General features: G+C 42.3%; 1 pseudogene; it reads left to right on the top strand.

The window, feature by feature from the left end:
• Nucleotides 1-25,588, top strand: part of LOC143441082 (uncharacterized) — a 73,546-nt pseudogene that overhangs the window by 8,834 nt on the left and 39,124 nt on the right.

Raw genomic sequence — 25,588 nt, 5'->3', positions numbered from 1 at the left:
AGTTGTACACCTGATGCACAGACATATAAATATTGCAAAAAATACAAAACGAAATACAAAAGAAATTAAAAAATCACAATGCCGATAAACATAGGACTTTATTTTTTAAAGAAAGAAATACAGGGGGAAAGTGGTAGTGTTGTTTAAGAACAAAGTGTAATTTTGCTGATAGAAAAGCATGACAAATAACACCAAATCAAGGAGAAAGCAGTAAAATAGTAACAACATAAAAATCAATTATCCAAAAGTGCAAAGATCTCTCATTATAGAAAAGTAGATGTACTTCCCTCTTCAGAGTTACCCAATGAACATTGTGTTAACAGGTTATGTATCAGTCAGTACCATGAAGAAATTCCTAGGGAAGTTACATGATTTCATTTCTGAAAGTTTAGGATATTTTACTTATTATGTTTAAAATGAAACTAGCTTTTCTGCTATAAAAATAAATTGAGGCTGGGCAGTGGTGGCACACACCTTTAATTCCAGCACTCAGGAGGCAGAGGCAGGCAGATTTCTGAGTTCGAGGCCAGCCTGCTCTACAGAGTGAATTCCAGGACAGCCAGGGCTACACAGTGAAACCCTGTCTCGAGAAAAAAAAAAAAAAAAAACAAACAAACAAACTAAAAACAAAAGAAATTGAGGATGAGGTGTTTATTTGTTTTTGTTTTAAAGTGCGTCTCTAGACTAATGGCTGTGAAGTGCCCTTGAAGGCAAGGTGTAGTGCTTGACAAGGAAGAGTGGGTGTATGGTGTCCTGATTGACTGACTGAATTTTATTTTCCCATGTATTGTTTTAGAAAGCAAATAGCCAGGGAAGAAGTAAATTCTCTCTCTCTCTCTCTCTCTCTCTCTCTCTCTCTCTCTCTCTCTCTCTCTCTGGAAAATACAGAAAGGGTGCACACAGTAGTTTCCTGTGCCTCAGACCACTCGGCACTGCATGCGGTCCCCACCGCCCCACCCCCCTCCTGCACTTCACCATCCTCCCTTCCCCAGGGTAGAAAGGTGGATGAGGGCAGGGCACACAATAGAGCAGCACAAAGGGCAGGGAGTACAGTGGTGATCCAGATGAAACCAATTCCTGCCAAGAGTCCCCTGTGACCCCAGGGTCCACCCGAAGAGCTGGACTCAGTGTGTCTGCTGCTCTCACACCTGACCCTCAAGCCCACTGAGCGTGGGCAGGCACACGGTGTGACTTCAGCATGCACAGTAGGGCCACACACCACACAGTGTGACCTCACACAGTGTGACCTCATAAACCCAGTGAACAGACCTGACTCACAAAGTGTGTCCACTGCACTCACACAGACTTTCCAGTGCAGTGTGACATCACTGACTGCTCTTCCAGAGGTCCTGAGTTAAATTCCCAGCAACCACAGGGTGGCTCACAACCATCTGTAATGCGATCCAATGCCCTCTTCTGGTGTGTCAGAAGACAGCAACAGTGTACTCATATACATAAAATAAATATATCTTTTTTTAAAAAAGAATTTTTCCACCTTTTTAAACTCCTACTTATTATTTATTTCTGTTCATAGGAATGTTGTGTGTAGCTGAGGCTTGCTTCTGTATGTAATTGAAAATTGCATTGAGCACCCAATCCTTTCTCTGCTGCTCAGTGCTGCAAAGAATGTTGTTTGGAGCCTTTGGCGGGTGTTTATTATGAATCATAGATTTTGAATATTAGAGCAAGGCTCTACCATCAACTCTATCCATCTATCTTCTCTTGAAAGAATTATCTTGGCCTGCTATTTTATCTTTGTAGAAATTGAATGTGTTGTGCCAGGAAAATGTTAGTGATCCCCAAAAAGAAACACAGAGGATCTGATCTGATGCAACTCCCAGCAGGGTCTTTATTCTATTTGAGCTAGCTTGGCCCCATCCCCAATGCACCAGCATCAGCCAAGACTGTTTTGGTGATGGTGGAACCCCATATGTCTATGGGGAAAGGATTTATTGTAAGCACCAAGTGGGGGAATTGTAGGAGGAGCTAAGGTAGGAGGAGTAAGGAGAGGAAGAAGAGGAGCTAGGGGAGGGGGACACAAGAGAGGGGAAACGTAGAAGCAGAAGTGTGTGTGTCTCTAGCAGCCAAAGGTAGTTGATATATCTAGATTGGGTATTGGGTTACCCCTCTGATTGTATAGGCATCTTCTTATTGATCATTACCAAACATAGAGAGCCTTTGGATAACCTAAGCATTGGAGTCTCATTTGACTGAGCCCACGTGGATGGCAGGATGGTCTGGGTTCAGCCAAGTATTGTGAAGATAGCATTGGAGATTGACAGAGGCATCGCCCATGGTGGCATCTCTTGAGTGGCAGGGTTGGTGTTTCTGACCGCCTTAGCAGACTGCTCCAGCTGAGCAGTGGGGGGTACAGCCACAGCCATTCCTGGCAACTGGCCTAGGCTAGTCAAGAACATGGTGGCTGATTAAGAAAAGCAAGATTGAATGCTGCCATTTTAAATGTCGCTTGCAATAGGGAGGATTGTGCAAGCATCTAATTAGAAAGCTGCTGTGACCTTTAACATAATTGGCTGGTGCTGGGAGTCATATCATAAACTTAATGTCACCTCTGCATTAGTGGTTGTTAGGCACGGTCTTGTAACCTGAGGTGCAGGTTTGTTGGGGGAGTAACCTTGAGACCCTCATATTGTTGAGGGTGTAACGTGGAAACTCTAGTCTTGTTTGGGATTAGCCTAGAGAGTGTAGATGGGCTTGGGTTTTGTTGGGGGGCATCTTGTAAACTAATGCTAGGTACCTGACTTCCCTAGAAACCTAGTTTCTATTCCTGTACAATGCCCCTGGTATTATACATGCACCTAGGACTTCTTGGTATAGGCCCTATCATCAAGTGACTGAGAAAGAAATAACTAGTTCCTACTTTACTAAAGGTTCTGCCTGTTATGCAGGCCCCATCCAGAAGTGAACAACTGCAGCATGAAAACATGTTTCTGGGACAATCCTGAAAGACACGAGTAAAGGGAAATCACCACAGTTCAGAGCTTCATACAGTAGTCATGCTCATGAATTTGTTTGGAAATGTGTGATTATTCATTGAATCATCAGCTATAAACAGTGGGATGGCTTAACTGTCAGAGACTTGGAGACAGAACGATTAGAATATTGTTGAGAAAGACATAAAAGGAAGAAGTATGTGGATAGATCTCTTACAATGGTCAAAGGATGTAAAGATACTTATGTTCCATGTAAATGCTGATCAAAAGGTAAGTTCAGCTGAGTATACACTCAGTAACCAAGTAGTTAGGGTGATCTATTCTGTGGGAAGTCAGCTGTGCCCTCAGCTATATCTGTCATTCTCCAATGGGACCATGAACATAGTAGCCATGGTGGACGCAGTGGAGTTTATGCTTGGATACAACAGTAGAGTCGTCCTCTCACCAAGCCTGACGTGGCCACGTCTGCTGGTGACTTTCAGATCTACCACCAGCAGAGAACAACACTGAGCCCTAGATATGGAACTATATCCTGGGTTGACCAGCCAGTGACTTGGTGTCAGGTTGACCACATCGGATCATTGCTATTGGGCAAAGGACAAAGCTTTCTTCTTCCTGGAATAGATACATATTCTGCTTATGATTTTGACTTTCATGCACACATTGCTTCTGTCAAATCCACGATCCATGGACATACTGAGTGTCTCATTCACCACAATGGCATCCCACACAGTATTGCTTCTGACCAAGGAACTCATTTCACAGCAGAGAAGTGAGACAGTGGAACAATGATCATGGATTCTAATGGTATTAATTACCATTAATACTATAGTCCTTGTTACCCTGAAGGTGTTGAACTGATAGTAAAATACAATGACCTTTAGAAGACACTTTTATACAGCCAGTTATGGGACAGTCACCTGGAGACCTGGGCAGGGTCCTCGCCTGTATACATTTTGAAGCAGATTTCAGTATTTGATACAGTTTCTCTCACAGACAAGATCCATGATTTCAGGAATCAAGGTTTTGGAAAACCTGTGTGAAGGTCGCAGGCCACAAGTCTCAGTGGAACTCAGCTCAAAATGCAGGGCTCCCTTTATCAGCAGGGCTTCCATTTCTCTGCCTGACTTTGTCTGGAGAATGTCACTGAACACAGGTGGCTGTCCTTATCTAATGAATGTCCTTCTGCAGAGCTGCTTAAACTCAGCACACAAGTCACATCCTGGATTCCCTATGCACATGAAGCACATGTATCTGCTGCATTATAAGAAAACACAGTTGAAGTTCAAGGGCGTGACATAGGAGACCAGAATAATTCTAAAAATCTGTGCATTTGATGGCAGAAGCATGTACATCACATTTAAATCAGGGAGCATGCATGACTAGGGTAATGAAGGACACACTCTGTTATTGAGAAGTTCTCTTTGATAATGAGATGGTGTTCTATATTTGGTAAATATAGGTTTTAGATTTTACCTCAGTATTTAATAAGGTTGTTCAGTTTTCCTCAGCTGTATATAGACCCTGCCATGCTGAAGTATCCCATGGACTTTTCTTTCATTTGGGATATTGAGATACTTCTATATATGACAAAGAGAATCAGGAGTGAGAATTTATTTTCTAAATAACATTTCACAAGATTAAACATAATTTTTGAGGACTCTTGTCCCTTCACTTGCTAAAGAGACACACTGCATTTTGAAAGTGATCATATTTTAGATATGCCTGCTTAAGATTACATGTTTAGCAAAATCAACTTCTGTTGACTTGCTGTTAAGTTCCATCAAAATTTCTTGTCTAGGTTATCACTTGACCTTAGTGAACATTACTCGATATCCTTGCTTGGGCTGAGCGTGATTTCCCTTGGAAGTTCTGAGGGAATCATCCCTGTATTCTGACTCTCCTCAATGTAGAGTGGACACAGGATAGGATAAAACTTAGATTACAGCCAGTTTGTCATAAATGTTGATTTGAAGACAGATACTTTAATCCCATAGGTATTTCCCAAAACCTTTATGATTTAAGTGCCTTAAATACTTCATTTATTCTTTCAGAACTTCCAACGGCTTTGTATGTTTTCTTTTCTTCTCATTTAGGAAAGTTTCATCGTAATCTATACATAACTTCTTCTTTATTGAAACCATTTACATCTTTGGGTCATTCTAACATTATATAAATGTTTATAAAACATACAATAGGCTTAACAGAAAATTCACAATCTATTGTGAGAATATTTATCAAGGGGTGGGAAATAAGCAGTTTATATCCCCTCTTTCTAAGTTCTCACTGGCAATGCATTTCAAAATTGTCATAGTTCACCATAGGATAACAGTGAAATAATTGGTTTTACATATAGAAAAATTGACAAAGTGTTTCTTCTGAGAATGTAGACATCCTGCAATCAGTCACATTAAAAATACTATACTCAGTAGTTCTGGAGACAAATTTACATTACCTAAATAGTTATTACCCTTCCAAGTTGTACAAATACTGGCCAGCCATGTCATGGGATTTTTTTGATAGAGGTTTAATAACCTTTAAAAAGCCCTGGTGTGATTATTTTAATTCAACAAAGCTGATGGTATGAAAATGGCTGTGGTTTAATTTAGAAGACAAGCCCTGTGCTGGATCTTCCTATCTTTGTATATTTATCTGATTTTGAAGAGGTTTCACTAGATATAAATATCTTTTAAATTATTAACTTGTTTATGCCTGCATAAAATTTAAATTATGTATGTATCATAATTAAAAACATAGATACGTTATTCTAGTATTAGTGAGGACAATGTCCAGTATTAATAACATCTTCTGGTCTAGGAGTAGTAAACTCTTTAAAACATGTTACCTATTCCAAGGAAAGATTCAGAACCATATTATCATTTTATATTTATTGTACCTGTGTGGATATATTGATTAAATATATTTTTGTCTCTTCAAATCAATTTTAGGTTTATTTTCATTAGGAACAAACTGAACTACACTCGAGTTAACAAGTTTAATTTACTTGTAATTCATTTGCTATTAAGTACATCATGTGAATAACAAATCATGTCTCATGTGTATATTCTACATGTAATTAATAAAAAGTCAAATTTTATAAGCCATGAATTTGTGTCTATTGCTTGTCTGGGATTCCTGTTTCAAAATTCCCATTGTCAAGTGAAAACTTCACAGAGAAATCTTTAGTAAGTATATTTTTAGGTTGGGAATAAAGTAAACCAGACATGTGCAGAGCAGAAGAGTACTGAAGCACATTTTATCTCACAGGAAATTTAACTGCAGCAATAGCTGACAGTGAGACCCAGCATAGGGTAGCATAAATGTTCTTTGCTGGCAGCAGGCTGTCTGGCTCTTGGCAACTTATCCTTTCATTATCTGTGGGGTTCTGTGAATATCAAAGTCTTTGCTTCCTTTGTTAGTATGCTAGTTTTGGAGGCAAATGGCTGGGAAAACTTTTAGAATCTTTTGAGAAGCCTTTCTATAAGTAAGAAAGAAGCTATTAGAATAAGAATAAAACAAACCATTAAGATATAAAATGAATACCTTTTAGGCCTGATATTTTGTTGAGGGCTGCACTCTGCCTCAACACTTTGGGAGCTAAGTGCTCTGGTCAAGAGAGAGAGTGGGTCAGAGGGGCAGGAGGCACAAATACTGGAGACAAGACAGCATGTGTGGTGAGGTCTTAAGTCTCGTCCCCTCTCTCTCATCCTGTTTCATTTATTGAAAGGAAATCTGGAGTATTTATAAATACAAGCAGGAGAACACAGGTGAAAACACTTTACCATGTGCACCATGCAGCTGGGGTCACTAAACAGCAAAACAAGCTATGTGGGATAAACAATATTCTTATCAGAGTGTGCTTCAGCTGTTATATGCTTTTGAAAACCAAGTCTTTCATCAGGGTACATGGTTCCAGATGGCTGCAAAGTTGATCTAGCCACTTTCTGCTAAAAGTCGGCACCCAACAATATTTCTTCTTTGTGTAATAGGGATAATATTGACTCAGTGGGACCATCAAGAATAATGATGGCCACCTTAACCTTAACCCTGAGCCCAAACCCATCCTAACCCTCACCTCTTAATTTCCTAACCTCCTAAATCCAATTCTACAAACCCTTATTCTAATCCTACCCATGATTGTCTAATCCCCTAACCCTAACTCAAATCCTGCTTGTTGTGGGGCATATTTTTATTACAACTTTTGAAGTGAGGAACCCTTTATTAATCTTGATGTTTTGAGATGTTCAGATCCACCTTTAATCTGGGTTATAGATTCTTTTGACAACCTACGTATATAAAGGACATTGAACAGGGCAGTGTTTTTTTGTTTTTTTTTATTGGCCCTACTTTTTGTACAAAACAAAGATGATTTGTTTGTTTATTTGCATTTTAAAACTGGGATTAGTAAGTACTTATTTCTTCAGAATTCTGGCATACACTGAATATCAGCTGTAATATCTTGCAGCATGAAATCAACCATTCCTTGATTTTCTAATTTCCCTTGTCCAACAGCGTTTATTGGGACATTCTATTAAATAGCCTTTCTGTATACAAAGATTTATTCTATGATTTGAGCTATGTTTATCTACAGAACCTGTACTAAAACAACTGTTGCTTTTCTCCACTTTTAGACTAATGAAGATGTGCTGGCTAACAATAGTGCTCACCTGTGTTTCCCTTTTGATTCTGGCTTTTCTTCAGGGTTGATTGATACCTGTCATCTGGTGAAAGGAAGCTGCAGTTTCCCTGAGACCAGCATGAAGAAAAAAAACTAGACTCTTGTTTCCTAAAATCCCTCTTTAGTGTTAGCATTCTGTCTAAAACTCTACCTCACAGTTACTTGGTGACAACCAGGTATGCTGCTCCCCACAGTTACTTCTTTAAAGAGAGACTAAATGTGTTCTATGTATGTGGGGGAGGTGTGGGTAAAGAGATGTCTCTGCAGAATCTTGACTCATGCTGATATATATATATATATATATATATATATATATATATATATATATATATATATACATGGGGAGGGGAGTTAAGAGGGTAGTAGAGGCAAGGAAAGACAGAGAGAGGCAGAACGTAGAAAAGTAGAGTCCTGGCTTGAGCATGTGGAGAAAGAGCGGAGAAGGGAATGGGAGAGAGTGGGCAATTGATGAACCTAAGATGGTAAGATAAAGAGAGAGCAAGAGATCAAAAGGGAGAGGAAGGGGTAAGCAGCCACCTTTACAGGGGGTCAGTCCTACCTGGCTTTTGCCAGGTAACCATGAGGAGGAGCATACCTGGCTGTTGCCAGGTAACTGGGGTGGAGTTTAGACAGAATTCTAAAGAAATAACCAGTGCATCCTTTGACTTGTGGGTCAGATTGATACCTGCACTGCACACTGAGTACTGAGCTATGGAAGCTGTTCACCTTGATGACAGGAAGAAGAAGGCAAGTACTGTGAGGAAAGCTCAGGTAAGGTCTGGAGTCAAGTCCTGGTAGGTGCAGGATCATTGCTCTCAGAGGGGAGAAGCAGGCAGCTGAACAGCCAGAGCTGCAATGCTGGGTTCTCTCCCAGGGCTGGGTGGGGTGAGATTCCTCTTTGAAGACAGAAACCAAAGCTAATGGAGTGCAAACCCCTCCTGAGCTCTAGAAAACATCTGACCATGGCCCAGAAGCACACTTTAACTTTGAGGAGTGGTAAGGCTCACTGGCCAATCAAGGCTCCCTGGCAGACCTGCCAATCAGACAAGGAGGCCGATTCCTCTGGGTGCCACTCTGCAAGTTTCCTGTTCCTGTGCAGACTTGAATGGTCATCTGTGCCCTGCTCTGAGCTCTGCTGTGGGTGCTGTGTGGAGACCTCAGGGAAGCTCTGAAATTGAGTCATGGTGAGCACAGAATCACGGCCCACAATTGGCGGGAGCAGGCGGCTGAGCAGTGGGAGCTGGGGTGCTGGATCCTCTCTAGGGCTGCATGAGAAGCATCAGCCTGATGTGACCACCTGTGAGGTCCCTGGTGATGCTCCTCACTTGTTAGATCAGGAGGTGACCTCTGGGTAACTTCACTATCTTGGCTGATTCTGAATCTGCCCAAAACATTTGGAATTCCTAGTTGTCCTAGTTGTTTAGTGCCAGGAAACTTTTAGACTCAACCTTTTTTTATTATTGACTGATGTATCCATTTTGTTTTATTCATCTTTAATGTCTGAGACCCTCTCTTCCTTTCCTGTTCCCTGGGTGAACCTTGCTTCTGCAGTTGTCAGTGCACAGGTAATTTCAATGCTCTGCTCTCAGGGACTTAGCAACTGCTTAAGTCTTTTCCTGCCTCCATCACCTGCTGCTGTTGTCAGGTGTGCTTTATATACATGGACCACCAGCTACACAACTCTCTCTGTTTGTTCCCTGTCTCTGTTCTCTGCACATGCCTCTCTCTATTCTCTTTCTGTACTCTCAGGTCTCTCTGCTCCCTGTTGGTCTGCCTGTCTGCAGGTCCACTTCTGTGCCACTATCCCTCCCCCAGATTCTCACTCATCTTCCTGTCCCCAAACAACCTCTTTTGTACCATATCTGCTTTTTAATTTCTCAGGCCCTGCTGTGATAGGTTAGCTTGGATTTCTTGCTGACATATTTTCCTGGTTGTTATTTATTATATTCCAATGGTGGTGTCTAGTCCTCTGGGTTTGAAGTGATTATTGATTTGGATAATGATTTTGGATTTGTCTTGTTTGGGTGGGAGTTTTGTTCCTGGGTTACTGTTTTATGTATGGATTTGAAAAGAGCTTTGGCTGAATGGTGCCTTTTTTATTGACATGTTTGTTTGTTATGTTCAAGAGGGAATGCTTGCTAATGTTGAAAGCTGGGAGAAGAGGTGAGCAGGAAGAGATGATCTTAGTAATCTACAAGGAGACTTTGTCATTAGCGATGTTAAGCTGCTTCTGTTGGTTAGTACAGGAAAATTGTGAAAATTGCATTTGAGATAACAAATAGTGTGGTAGATCTAAATAAAGTTTACCTTGTGTCCTTTCAGGCATGGCATATGGGTGAACAGGAAGTATCTGCCCAAGAGGGTGCTATGATACAGGGATGAGGCAGGAAAGGAAGGGCAAGTGGGGATTGTCTGCAGTATCTTTAGGAGGCATGCACAAGGGGAGAGGTAATTTCCACTAATATTCTTTTCCAAAGGTGAGGCCACTGGTATTCTGTGCCAGTTGTCAGGGAAACTGATATTAAGGTTTGCAGTAACAGACAGTGAGGTAGTTGTTTGGATAAAGTACCTGTTCTACTGTCAGGTGTGGCTTGCAGGTAAACAGTAGCATCTTTTGATAATAAGGGTCTTAGTCAAAAAGATGAGTTTGTGAAGTCCAACCAACTCTGTTTTTGAGATTGCACAAAGTCCACTTGAGCAGATATCCTATGACAAAACCCTCTTATCAACAGCCAGTCAAGGTACAACAGCAGGGTTTAGCTACATATAGATAACTAGTAAACCTTAAAGAGAAAAAAAAAGTTATCCTACCCATCATAGTTGTCAGATGGTTTTGTCTCCCTGTTTGGTTCTTGAAAATTATGCCAGACATGCCATTTCTAAAAAATTAAGTTGGTGACCTGTATGTTAAAGCCCAATCTTGCTGTAACTACAATAAATACTCAGCACCCCTAGACTTGGTCTCTCAGTTTGGACCTGATATGAGATTGATTGTGGAGAATCCTTGTTACTGAGCTCAAAGTACAGACCTTTGTGTATTTGCATTGCAATAGGTTCTTGGTGGTCTCTGGGGTCCCAGTGACTTGGGCACAACATCTTGGTGCATGGACTGGAACCCTGAAACCTTAAGGAATCCTAACTGAAGGCTGAAGTGTCATTGTTGTTCTTTGTGTCAGTGTCTTATCTGTCAGATTTGTGTCTGTGTGCCTTGGTTTTTGGATTTTTTGTTGATTATTTGCAGAGGGAGATGACTAAAGTAACTGTGGAAGCAAAGTATAGTGGATGCCTTGGAGAGTTGAAGCCACAAAGGGCTTGGAAAAAGTTTCAGAGCCTGGTGTAGGGGGTGGTGTGTCCATGATCTTAATTTCTGGGGAGGTTAGAACAGACTTAGAACCCTGCTACAGGGCTGACAGCTACCTTCCTATCGTCATTTTCTCCTCTAAGTGGAGCAATCTACTGACTAGCCTTTATGGCCCCCTTGTGGCTATCTATTTTGTGTGTGGCATTTTGTTATTTTCTGACTTAGGAAATGAGACAGACACTACCCCAATGAATTTAGTTACTAGCCCCATAGCTTGGGTTAAATCCTTCTAGACCCATTGACTAGTCCATGACAGAGAGCTCTTCGATACAGCATTCAGGGCAAAATCAGGTTCTGCGTACCCTGTTTTACAGGGTAGAAAGACAAAGACCTCATTTCCCACCTCCTGAACTACCCTCTGCCCAGTTCATATGTGACTCTGTAGTTTTGAACTTGGAGCTGTCATAAGATTGAAGGTTGTTCTTCATCGATTCTCACAAATTTAGCATATTTTCCAGAGATCCTGTCCTTTGTTGGTGGTCATTTGAGTTGTGTGGGACAATCTGCTTTTCTGTCCATCTTCCAGCTGTTTTAGCCTCCTCTTTGGTAGAACTGGCCTGGGAACCCAGGGTTAAAGACACCTCACCCCAGGTCAGCACAGCCTCTGAGCTCCCCACTCCAGTGAATAGTTCCCTGCTGTGAGCCAGGTGAGCTCCCTATTTTGTCTTTGCTCAGCCACAACTCCAACTCCCTCTTGTGGTGGCTGGGCTCCTGTAATTGATATGGTTAAATCATTGGTTTTATGTTGTAACAACTTCCTCATTTATTATTGTGTCTGTCATAGTTGTTTTCAGTTCTCAGCATTTCAGAGCTACAGTCATCTGAAGGAACCTCTCTAGAGGGTGTGTCCTCATCAGAATGGCTGATTGCTATGTCTGTGAGAGATAGTGTTGATGATTGATTAGGAAGACTCTTTGTCTGAGGGTAGCAATATCCCTAAGCAAGTGGTCCTGGGCTGGATGAGAGAGCAGGCTGAGCATGAGACAGTGACCAAGCAAAAGAGCAATCCAGGAGATAGTGTGTGTCCATGCTTTTTGCCTTCAGTTTCTAATCTAAGCTCCCAAAATGATGGACTGTGATCTGACTGAACCATATACAACAACCGCTTATTACCTGAGATGCTTTTGCTTAGAGGATTCAATCACAGCAGCAAAGTAGCAAGTTAGAACTACAACAACAGCCTAATATTGCTGCTTTACAGAATCTATGTTGTAGATTGTATTCTTGTGGACAGGACAAATTTTGGGTAGAAAGACAATAGGATTGGTTGGTGTCTTTAACTCTCCATTGTGTGTCCTGCCTGACTGCAAGAGCTGGCCTCTTCAGTGTCCATATCTAACTGCTATGCATCTCAGCTAAGATCAACCTTAGACTCCTTGGTACCTTTTTATGGTCTCTGGCACATCCTAAATGTACCCCGTCCCCAACACCCAGCTGCAGATTTTGATTCATTTTCTCTTTCTGGCCCTCTGTTGTCTCTCACCACACCTTTCCTGGTTCTCCTCAATTCCCATTTTTTGTCTGCTCTCTCATCCATCTCTCTTCCATTTGCTTCCTATGATTGTTTTACTCCCCCTTCTGGGTGAGATTTAGCTGTGTTCATTTCAGACTTCCTTCTTCTTTAGTTTCTTTGGGTCTATGGAGTGTAGTGTGGGTTTCCTGTATTTTATGATTATTCACTTGTAAGTGAGTACATACATGCATGTGCTTTTAGATCTTGGTTACTTCACTGAGATAATAATTTCTAGTTGTATCCATTTGCCTGCAAAATTCATGATATTCTTGTATTTGATAACTAAATAATGTTTCGTTTTGTAAATGAATCATATTTTCTATATTCATATTTTGGTTGAGGGACATCTGGATTCTTTCCAGTTTCAAGCTGTTATAAATCAAATGACTATGAACTTAGTGATGACCCTACTCTATGTCACCTGCCTTCAGAGAGTTCCTCCTGTACCTCCTGTTTGTCTTTTGAGAGGGTGTGGCCCCTGGGTATCCATGGTGGTGTATCAAGTCTCTATTGGGTTAGGTGCATCCTCTCCACTGAGGCCAGACATGGCAGCCCAGTTAAGGGAACAGATTCCAAAGATAGACAGCAGCTTTAGGGACAGCTCCTGGTACAAATGTTGGAGGACCATCATGAAGACTGAGCTGCACATCTGCTACATATGGGCCAGGGTCCTTTGTCCAGCCTGTGTGTGTTATTGTTTGTGGCTCAGTCTCTGAATGTCCCCAAGGATCAAGGTTAGTTGAGTCTGTTGCTCTTCCTGTGGAGTTCCTGTCCTCTTCAGGCCTTCAATCCTTTCCCCAACTCTTCCATCAGAGTTACCAAGGTTCATGCAATGTTTGACTGTGGATCTCCATTTCTGCTTCAGTCAGCTGCTGGGTGGAGCCTCTCGATGGACAATTATGCAAGGCTCCTATGTGGGAGCATCATAGAGTATCCTTAATAATCTCATGGATTCGAGCTTGTCCTTGTGTGTCTCCAATTGAATGAGTTTTTATTGGCCATTCCTTCAGTCTCTGCTCCAACTTTACCTCTGCATTTCTTTTAGACAGGATAAATTTTGTTCTGGGTGTCTCCAGTGCTCTGGTTGAATCTGATCCTTCAGCTTTCTTCTCATGTTCCCATCCAATCCCCATTTGGACTCTGTCCCTCAATCACATAAGATACTGTGCACACATTTCCTGTTCAATGCTATGCTTCTAGAAGTCATGAAAGGTAATTTTAATGTCTCAGCTGATACAAATATGCCTGTGAGAAAATTTTAATATGATCTGGAAGCTATAAAAGAAAGCAAGTGTGTAAAATATCAGTCATTTTATTGTAGCTATGATTATAATTTTCTCCCACAACTATGTACCTCAATGTTATCTGACTGGTGATTGCAAGGCATTTCTGTAAGAAAGAAGAGAAGGAAACAATGTCTTAAGAGATTCCTTTATTTGATTTGTATCTACATTAGAACTATGTTGTGGAACTACCAATTTGTATAGTCTCATAATATTTAGATTTTGCACATTGAATAGTAAGAAACATGTATCCATAACCTTCTAATAAGCAAATACTCCATGATAAAATTGGACATACTCATTATTGTAGTGAAATTATTCAGTTTATAGTGTGGTAGGTTTATGAAAATCAAGAATTTTGTCCTGGAGAAACATTAATCATATCTACAATGAACAAAAAGTCAATGTGTGTGCATTCAATGTGAAAAGCTTTCAGTTATTCTTCTTTTTTTAATGGGTATATCAAGTGTCAGAATGGATGAAACCATGTGAGCCTAGGGATATTAAAAGGAACAATGTACCTCTATCTATTTCAGAACAAAGAGAAGATATGTAGTATTCTGCCTTTGGTAAACTTGCTGAATATGATAGCTGTTTGCAGTTAATTGATTTTCTGACTTTACTGGGAACATCCCCAAAGTCACATTGCAGAAAATCTCTATAGGTACTAGAAGTTTGGAAATGCCTCTGTTCATCCTGGTTCACAGTGCTGCTGTTGTGTGATGCACACTACAGAAAAATCTAAGAATGCAATCAGTGTTTTAATGCTCTGAGTTATCCCATATTTCTTTTGACATGTTAAAAACAACATATAGGAATCTCATATAGAAAAATGAGGCTATAAATAAGAGCTATGTAGTAAATATTCTTACGATCACAGGTATTTTCAAAGAGGTAAAGCAACCCACAGTGAGCAAGTACAACCGTGAACATCAAAGTGATAAAACCTTAAGATCTGAGTGTTCTTTATTATTAGACCAACTGTAAAATTTATTCATATTACTAAAATGATTGATCAGGCTAATGAATGTGGTAAAGCTTTCACATGTGCCCATTATTGTTGCAGACATGAAAGAAGTCATACTGGAGAGAAACCATATGAATGTAATCAATGTGGAAAAGCCTTTTCATGGCACAGTAATCTCCAAAGACATAAAAGGACACGTACTGGAGAGAAGCCTTATGAATGTAATCAATGTGGTAAAGCCTTTTCACGTCACAGTCATCTCCAAATTCATAAAAGAACACATACTGGAGAGAAACATTATCAATGTAATCAATGTGGTAAAGCCTTTTCATGTCACCATAGTCTCCAATGTCATAATAGAACACATACTGGAGAGAAACCTTATCAATGTAATCAATGTGGTAAAGCCTTTTCACATCATAGTAATCTCCAAAACCATAGAAGAACACATACTGGAGAGAAACCTCATGAATGTAATCAATGTGGTAAAGCCTTTTCATGTCACAGTTCTCTCCAAAGACATAAAAGAACACACACTGGAGAGAAACCTTATCAATGTAATCAATGTGGTAAAGCCTTTTCATGGCTCAGTGCTCTCCAATATCATAAAAGAACACATACTGGAGAGAAACCTTATCAATGTAATCAATGTGGTAAAGCTTTTTCATGGCACAGTGGTCTCCGTTATCATAAAAGAACACATACTGAAGAGAAACTGAATGTCATGAATGAGGTAAAGCCTTTCCATAACACAATAATCTCGAAATACACAAAAGAAAATGTGCAGAGTGATACCTTATAAATGTAGTCAATGTGATAAAGCCTTTGCATGTCACTGTACTATCCAAACACTTAAAAACATATGCTTTAGAGAAACCTTATGAATAGAGTGAATGTGGTAAAGCCTGTGCATATCTCTGTAGTCTCCAAAGACATAAAAGAACACAAACTGAGCAGAAACCTTTTGATTGTACTAAAGTTGAGAAATGGTTTATGTGCCACAGTGGTTTCTGAATACAGAAATGAACACATATGAGAGAGAAACCTTCTGAAAGTAATCAACATGTTAAAGACTCTGCATGTCCTAATCATTTTTAAAAGCATGAAAGAATTTATAGTAGAAATAAATTGTGGTGATCTTAATTTGTTTGACTCTAAGTAATGGCAATATTAAGAGATGTGCCTTGTTGGAGTAGATGTTACCTTTTTGAAGGAATTGAATTACTATGTTGGTGGTCTTTGGAGCTCAGGCCAGTACAAAACAGACCCTCCTACCACTTGTCTGGAGGACAGTCTCTTCCTGGATGCCTTCTCATGAGGATGCAGATCTCTCAGCTCCTTTTCCAGCATCATGGCTGCCTGCATGCTGACATTCCTGCTATGATGGCCATGGACTAAACATTTGAAAGTGCAAGCCAGGTCCAATTAAATATTAACACAGCCTTTAACACAGTTGCCTTGGTTATAATGTCTCTTCTTAGCAATAGAAATTCTATCTAAGACAGAAGTTGGTTCCCCAGACTTAAGCATTGCTATGATAGGCCTGACCTGGTATTTTGTTTTGTTTTATGGAGCAATGTGAATTTTTAGACTTTGGATTTCATATGCATTAATTGGAACTTACTGGGCCATGCTAGTAGAACACATATGTACTGAGGGTGACTTGAACTTTGTGTATAGTTTTTATGATGTTTTGCAGAAGAATGTTGCTGCCTTTTGCCCTTTTTCTGTAGTGTCCTTGAAGATAAGGTAAAGAGGATGATGTTCATTGCATTGACAAAGGAAGTCACAGTGAAGCCAGCAAAGCCTTTGGCCTATGTTTAGTCTCATCATGATTTGAGTAAGCATAGTAATCTTAGAAAGAAAAAGTATAAAATGTTAGGTCAAAAAAGAAAATCTAACCAGGAAATTGAATGAAGCTAAATTCTGTGATCAGTGATACTAAATGGAATTAAAGGAATGATGACATTAGTGCAAGATTCCATCCACCTAACCTTATGGATGTGAAGTTGTATGAAGGAGAACTGTATCGTGTTAGGCATTATTATTACCTAGTTGTTGTTTTCATGTGGACACAAGAGTTACCAGTATGTGTGAAGTTGACAATTGATGGATTGTGATTACTATTCTGGGTTATCATTTTAAGATCTAAAATAAAATACTTAAGTATAGGCATGGAGTATATTCCTTTGACCCGACCTGCGGGCCCTAGGTTATTCATGAGGGACGAGGAGGATTGCAACCTGGAAGAACGGGTGAGAGAGAGAATGGACTCAAGGTAGCAGATCCTTGTCAAGAGTCATATATTTGGGCACCAAGTGCTTATTTATAATACATTTTTCAAAGGGAGGGGTAAGAGGGATCCAGGTGATGGGAAAGTACAGAATCTTCTTGGCCTGTGCCCTGAAACAATAGCGGTCCAGGTGATTTGACAGTACAGAGTCTTCTTGGTCTGTGCCCTGAAACAATGGCGGTCCAACTGCCTACTTCAAAAGATACGGTACACTGCTTTACATCTAAAAATCTATTTGTAACTATCAAGCAGAACCTTGTGGTTGCTAGGGAGATGAAGCTGCAGGAGACATTGTGCAGGTTGGGAGAAGTAGGGGGTGAGGGTAAGAGGCAAGGGTCCTGGCTTCTGACATCTCCCCCTTCTCTGTTTAGATGGAGAAGGCATCCTGTGATCAATCCCAACTACATGAGTTTAGAATTTGGAGGTCAAATTGTGGGGGGGTCTTAGACGACTTCATAACCCCAAGATATTAATGTGAGACGAGTCACGTTGATGGTCGAAGGCTTTAGGCTATCGACAATGGGCAACATCAAGGGACCTCGAGGTGGGTGAAAGGAGGGTGAGGACCCTGTCTTAGGCTATGTAGGCTGCACCCACTCCCAGCACCACGCACTCCTTTCTGGCTGCATTGGGTGGGCCCCTGGGAAGTGGACCTACAATAATCCCGTCATTGGGCTAACTCACAGCCATCCTAATCCCTGTGTGAATGTCTAGGTTATCAGCCATTTGTCATTTGGGATGTAATATTGTCATAATGGAAGACTCCCCGATATTAGAGGACCCCATCAAAGGCAGGCCTTAGTTTAGAAAAAAGCCAATTTTTGTCAGGATGATCAAGAGGCCAGGCACCCTAGCGAGAGAAACGAGGGCAGAGCCAGGCATGCCAGGAACTTTTCTTGAGGGTGTGGAAATCTAGGGGTCAGCCATAGGGGGAGGCAGGGGGGCTGGCAGCTGCGCCTGTCTCCAGCAGACTCACTTCTGGATCTTCCTCAGTCTTCAGTTGATGGTAATGAACTTCAACCGGCTTCTTAATGGCAGCATCAATCTGGTTCTTAACAAAACTTGTGAGATGGTTAAAGGCCCAAGGGCCAAAAGACAAAAGCAATAAAATACCAACAAAAGGTCCTAATAAACTAGGCAATAGAGTAGTAAGCCAAGGTGAAGTAGAGAACCAATTTTGATACCATGATTCTTGTTGTTCTCTGTCTCTTTTTCTTCCTCTAAATTCTTTTTGACTTTGTCCAGGCTATTTTGGACAAGGCCTGTCTTATCAGAGTAAAAGCAACATTCTTGTTTGAAGGCCACGCAGAGACCCCCTTCCTCAAGGAAGACAAGGTCAAGTCCTCTCTTGTTCTGTAACACTACCTCAGAAAGAGAAGCCACAGAGTCCTTAAGGTCTTGTATCCCTTCGCTCAAATTATTTAAATCTTTATCAATGAGGGATTGGAGATAAGTATAGTGATTATTAAAAGTCACCAAGGAAGCTATATCCGTGTCTGCACCAATGGCAATAATTCCTAGTATGACAGACAAGGTGAGGGCAGTCAGAGGTTCTCTCCTGGTTCTCAGAGAAGCTCTTCAATCTATGATGTTAAGGAAGAACTCTGGATTATATATAAAGAAATATGGGAAAATAATAACAACTACACAATCTCTAAAATATAAAAAAACTGGAATTGAATTATATATATAAGGAATCAAACCAAAAGCACAGGCAAAATATATATCATTGGATGTCAGGGTATATAAAAATGTATTATTTAAAATCAATATCTGATTGCAAATAGGGACCAAATCTTGGGGGGGAAGCATAGAGGGCCCCAAAAGGCAAAGGCCCATGCCTGAAATGCAACCAAGAGTGAGACCTCCCTGAGGTGAAGTGGCCCATAATAATAAATTGCTATTATCAGAAAAAAAGGGAGGGGTAAAAATAGCTATTCCCTCATAAAAAGGGGGAGTAGGTGAAAAACAAATCCAACATTCTCGATATTGATATTCACTGGTATTATGAATAGCTTCAAGGGAGACATTTGCCAAAGAAATAATAAGGTCAGCAGAATTGGGAGGACCCACAGATATAGTGGGTTGGAATAAGGCAACCTGGAGGGAGGTGGGGAGAGATAAAATGGCTGGAGCAATAGTTCCAGGCCTGGTGACGGGCTTGGCTGGTGGCTGAGGGTGCTGTAGAGCAGGATTAGGGCCCACAGCAGCAACATTTTTATTAGGGATACTCTTAAGGAGCTTAATTCTAAAAATGAGTCCCGGGTCTGAGCAGGTGAGTGAAAAGGTCGAGCATTCTCTTAGACGCAGACTCATTCATACCCTTGGCCTGTCCAGTCTTTACTCTTTCCTACATCCATAAAGGATATAAGAAGAGGGACACACCATTTGAATGCACACCAGGATCTAAATGGTTGGGCGGTCTTAATTCCTAGTTTATCCTGTAAATATGTATGTAGAAACTTTCTCCTTAAAGTGATATAATCCCAGGAAGAATGGGGTCTCCAATATGCATCTCCTGTGGTTTCACAGCCCCAAGATGCACAATAATAATCAGAGCTATAGCCACATTTATAATTTTGAGAGTGACCACGGTGAGTAGGCCCAGGGCATACATAAAGGCCAGATGAATCATTGGCCAAGGAGATTCTCCTATCAAAGGAATTACATCCTATAAGGTGGCCATCATAATTGGGGTTAGGTGCATCAACAGGCTGATGTTGGGGCCAATAATGAGAGGGGGTCCCCCAATCTGCACTGGCTCCCAGGGCAAGAGCACAAAGATCCACCTCTAAAGAGGGCCATGAAGGCTGGGTTCCAAGTGAAGAGCTGGAATTAATAATGTCTCCCGCTTGATTTATTATGACCCAAGTAAAGTTATAAATCTGATATGGGGAGTGTTGGGATTTAATACTCACAGTTGGATAAATCTGAAGTATGAGCAGGAGGAGTAGGAGAAATAAGGCAACTGGATGCATCTTTCTGAAAGGAAGCACAGTTAAGAACCATTCTCAGGGGGTATCCCTGGGGTAGAGTTAGGCAACTTTACCAGTCTTTCTGGTAGCCATCTGGCGTCTTGTTCTTTGAATCATATATGCACACGTGTCCCTTCCCCCAGATAAGGACTGGGTCAGGACCATTCCACTTTATGTCAACAGATCTTTCCACATGACTTTGGCATAGGAGTCTGCTGTAGTAGGATGCCAGAACCTATCTGCTACAGACTTTCCTTTTTCATCAAGGGTCAAAAAATTGAGAACAAATAGTGCATGATTTAACAAAATTTTATGATTCCCCTTTGTGGGTATAAAATGCCCCCTGAATGTTGTAATTTTAAGAGCATGTTCTTTAAGGTCTGATGTGCCCTTTCTACAATGCCCTGTCCTTGGGGGTTATATGGAATACCAGTGACATGTTTAATATTAAGCTGGGCACAGAACTGTTTAAAGGAGACGCTGGTATATCCAGGGCCATTATCAGTCTTAAGTATCTTAGGTATGGGCATAAAGGCAAGGCAAGAAATCATATGACTAATAACATTTTTGGTAGCCTCACCAGATTGTAGTGAGGCACAAAGAAAACCACTAAAGGTATCAATAGAATCATGTATATATTTAAGCTTAACAAAAGGGGCAAAATGAGTAACATCCATTTGCCATATCTCTCCTGGGGTGAGGCCATGAGGGTTCACCCCCAAATGTAACTCAGGTAGGAGGGTGAGACATCCCTGGCACTGACACACTATCTGGCGTGCCTGTTCTCTGGTAATAGAGAACATCTGTCGGAGGGTCTGGGCATTTAGATGATGCAATTGGTGGGCTTTTTGTGCCTGTTGTACAGGATCAGAAGGCAAGGCCAAGGTCGCCAAGGTAAGTGGAGACCCTCGGGTGGCCCTATCAACGAGGTCATTTCCCTCACTTAAGGGTCCAGGAAGACCAGAGTGGGCACGTATGTGACCTACAAAGAATGGATGGGACCTAGCCAAAATTATTTCTTGAAGCTCAGAAAAGAGGGGGAAGCGTGGGTAGACGGCCTTATAAAGGGAACGGTCTCTAACAAAGGCACTGATTGAGCTACATATGCACTGTCAGTAAAAAGATTAAAGGCACAATCTGGGAAGGTCTTAAAGACTTGAATAACAGCAACCAATTCTACCAACTGTGCTGAGGAGAATTTGGTCTGAAACTTAGAGACCTGTCCACCTATATTAAAGGCTGCAACCCCAGAGGAGGATCCATCTGTAAAAATCAGTGGTGCTTGAGGAATGGGAATGTTCTTAGTCACTTTAGGGAAAATCACCGCTTGGTGGTCAAGGAACTGTACAAGATTGTCAGAGGGATAGTGGTTATCTATCTTTCCCTGAAATGAAATACAGTTAATAGCCCAATCATCTGAGGTCTGAAGTAGCCACCGAACTTGACCGGCATCATAGGGAATGCTGACAAGGTCAGGATCTCTACCAAAAAGCTTCAGGGAGGTCTCTCTTCCCATCCTTATGATCTGTGCCACCAAGGAGGGATAAACAGGTAGCACTTTAGGAGGGGTGGCAGGCAAATGAAGCCAATATAAAGGTTTAGTCTGCCACAATAATCCCATGGGGGTAAACACGGTGGGAAGAACCAATAGCAACAAGGGGGAGGTTGGAGAATAATAGGTAACTGTTTGGTGTTGAATGGCTTTCTCTACAAGCTTAAGGGCAGAGGTGGCCTCAGGGGTTAAGGCTCGAGGGGAGGAGGGGTCAGAATCTCCTTGAAGAATATCAAATAGAGGCTTAAGTTCTCAAGTTGTTAATTTTAAATAAGGGCACAGCCAATTTATGTCTCCCAAGAGGCGTTGAAAGTCATTGTTTGTAAGGAATCTTTTCTAAGTTCAATTTTTTGAGAGAGAACCTTAGAGGGATGAAGCTCAAAACCCAAGAATAAATGTGGGGGCTGTAGCTGGACCTTCTCAGGGGCAATCTGCAGCCCGAGGTCTTGGAGGGCAGTTACCAACTCCTGGCCCATCCTCAGCAAGGAGGTCTCATCAGGGCTAGCCAGAAGAATGTCATCCATATAATGGACAATATATAACTCAGGGTATTTAATGCAAAAAGGATAGATGGCCTGAGCCATGAACTTTTGGCAAAGGGTGGGACTATTGGCCATGCCTTGAGGTAGGACTCTCCACTGAAATCGTGGAGATGGCCCAATGCAATTAACAATGGGAAGGCTAAAGGCAAAACGTTTACAATCCTCTGGATGTAAGGGGATGCAGAAAAAGCAATCTTTCAAATCAATAACCATTTTATTGTAACCCTTAGGTATTGCCACGGGGGAGGGGAGGCCAGGCTGGAGGGCTCCCATTGGAACCATAGTCTTATTAATTTCTCTGAGGTCCTGGAGCAGTCTCCATCTGCCCCCTTTCTTTTGTACAACAAAAATGGGTGTATTCCAAGGGGAAGTGGAGGGTACAATGTGGCCAGCATCTAATTGTTCCTGCACCAACTGCATGGCCGCGGAAAGTTTGTGTTGAGGGAGGGACCATTGGTCGACCCAGACAGGGGAATCTGACTTCCAGGTGATCTTATCTGCCTGGCGTGCAGGAGGAGCAATGGTCCTTAGGAAAAATTTGAATCATAACCTAGTCCTGAGCATGAGGTCTTTGGTGTAATTACAATTGGGGTGGGGAATCCCTTGGTTGTGTCTGCCCAAGCCTTGTCCAGGGATGAACCCCTGGTCCAGCATCTGGTGGGTAACAATTGCAGAGGGGCTAAATATAAGAACTCCCATTTGACTCAATATATCTCAATCCCATAAGTTTATAGGGAGGCCAGGTACAATGAATGGTCTAACATGTCCAGTATTACCCTCAGGATCCTCCCAAGTGAGCAATTGGGAGCTTTGAAGGGTGTTGTTGGACTGGCCAATGCCCTGAAGGTGAGTTAAAGAAGGCTGACAGGGCCAAGAGGAGGGCCAAAAGGCCTGTGAAATAACTGTGGAGTCTGCTCCTGAGTCAAGAATGCCCTCAAAGTTTTTGCCATTAAGTTTAAGTTTTAATTGTGGGCGCTCTTGTGAAAGTTTTTGGACCCAATAGACATCAGAGGACCCCGGGGTGGAAGCACCCCGGGACAGGCCCAAGGAGGGTGTGGAGGTGTCTAATGGAAGGGGAAGGGCCTGTGCAAGTCGCTGCCCCTGGTGAATGTGAAGGGGCCCTCTGGAGCTAGTGGCCAATACTTTAATTTCTCCAGAGTAATCATTATCAACAATTGAAGGAAAGATGGTAATGCCTTGGAGTGTGGCAGAAGCTCTGTCCAGAATAAGATAATAAGTCTGGGGTGGGGGAGGTCCAAAGACACCAGTAGAGATTATCTGAACTCCTTCTCCAGCTTCTAATATTGTATTGGAGGAGACACAGAGGTCCAATCCTGCACTCCCTGGGGTAGCCCTACAAAGGGCTGAGGCTGGTTTGGGAGCTGTTGATGGAAGGTTTGATGTGGCCCTGCCTGGCTGTTCCCCAAGGCCGGCAGGGAGGAAGCTGGCTGAGGGGCCCGGGGCTGGCCCCCGCATCCCGTTTCCCTGAAGGGGAGGGAGGGGATTGCCCAAAATATCAGTTTTGGAACGACAGGCAGTAGCCCAATGTTTGCCTCGCCTGCAGCGAGGGCAAAGGGTCGTTGGAAGTGAACGCTCCCCCCTCCATTGAGGTGGGGGATGAGCCATGGGTTTACCCTGAGGGCACTGTTTAGCAAAATGACCCAGTTGACCACATCTAAAACAGGTGGATACATTTGCCCCACTATTAGTGGCTGAAGTGGCTTCTCCCACAGCCAGATTGATGGCTTGTGAGACCCTCTGGGCAAAGGGATTTACATCCTTGCAAATATGAATCATCTCATCCAAATCCTTATTTTTATATTTCCCTCGAAGGGCAGCCCTACAGGCAGAATTAGCATTTTCATAAGCAAGCTGCTGAAGAAGTTTATTGTCTCCCTGGCCAGGCCCCAAGGACCTCTCAGCTGCCTCCAGGAGGTGGGCAATAAATTCTGGAAATTCTTCCCTATTGCCCTGAATGATCTTAGTCAATGGGGAAAGGACAGAGAGTCATGAACCTGGGAAGAAAGGCAATTTTTCATGTCAGAGAGAGAAACAGGTAGGGTAGCAGGGAAAGGCAAAACCGCAGAAGTAGGGAGCGATGTGGAGACTGAGGGAACTGGCGTTAGTGTGGGAACGGCAGTAGTGGCAGGATTCAAAGGCTATGAATCAGAAGCAGTGGTTGCGGCTGGAGTGGCAGGGGCAGGGCACGCTGAAGTTGTGGCTGAAGGGGTGAGGGCCGAGACAAAGCAAGTCAGGCGGGGAGAGGGCAAATGCCGTGCAGCAATGGTAACAGCGGCAGGAGATGGAGGCGGGGGTTACGGGGAACTCCAAGAAGCTGGGGAAGGCGAACACAGAGGCGGGGGCTTCCAAAGAACAGGATTACAGTAGGAAGTTTGAGAGTGAGGGATGTAAGGATCGCCAGTCGCTAAAGGCACATATTGTGGGGGCAAAGGAGCCGTGGGCACAGAACTATAACAAGGGCGCACAGGTGAGGCCAGGGGAGAAGAATCCAAAGCTGACAAATCAGGATAAATATGAGGAGAATCGGACGAGGAGGGAAGCTGAGACTCATGAGGCATATCAATAAGTGTAAAAGGAACAGAGGCCTGAGATGGCGGGTGAGATGAACCAGCGGAGCCAGGGCACGATTGTGATAAGCAGTATTCTGCAACTTACAAGAGCTGGCGCTTACCCGAATCTTTGTCTGCATCCTCAGTAATGTCCCTAATAATACCCCAGAATGAGAAAATTGTTGGATTAACTGCACCATCACCTTCACATTTAATTTTTTCATTTAGTTCACGACCCACTTTTTGCCACTTCTTAGGGTGTATGATAGGACTGTCAAGCATAAACCAAGGACACTGTTCATCAATAAACACAAAGAAATTAATAAGATCTTTTTTCTTAACCCTAATTCCTCTCTCTCTGAGACTTTGTTTGAGGTCCTTTATAAAGGATGCCTCCTTCGACAATGAATGGCCCATTCTTTATGGGACGGAATGAAACTTACCCCGAGGACAACAGGTCACGGGCGATGATCCTGTCTCACTCAATATAACGTGCGCACGCCTTCTGCCAAAGCTCCATCAGGAGGAATCCGTGCCTTGATCCCCAACGTTTGGGCGCCACCTAACCCGACCTGTGGGCCCTAGGTTATTCGTGAGGGACGAGGAGGATTGCAACCTGGAAGAACGGGCCCGCGAGAGAGAATGGACTCAAGTAAGCAAATGCTTGTCAAGGGTCATATATTTGGGCACAAAGTGCTTATTTTATTTATAATACGTTTTTCAAAGGGAGGGGTAAGAGAGATCCAGGTGATGGGAAAGTACAGAATCTTCTTGGCCTGTGCCCTGAAACAATGGCGGTCTAACTGCTTACTTCAAAATATATGGTACACTGCTTTACATCTAAAAATCTATTTGTAACTATCAAGCAGAACCTTGTGTTGCTAGGGAGATGAAGCTGCAGGA

The sequence above is a fragment of the Arvicanthis niloticus genome (genome assembly GCF_011762505.2).
Source record: "Arvicanthis niloticus isolate mArvNil1 chromosome Y unlocalized genomic scaffold, mArvNil1.pat.X SUPER_Y_unloc_2, whole genome shotgun sequence".
Taxonomy (NCBI): domain Eukaryota; kingdom Metazoa; phylum Chordata; class Mammalia; order Rodentia; family Muridae; genus Arvicanthis; species Arvicanthis niloticus.
The sequence above is the reverse complement of the archived record's forward strand: the minus strand, read 5'-3'. Positions and strand labels throughout refer to the sequence as shown.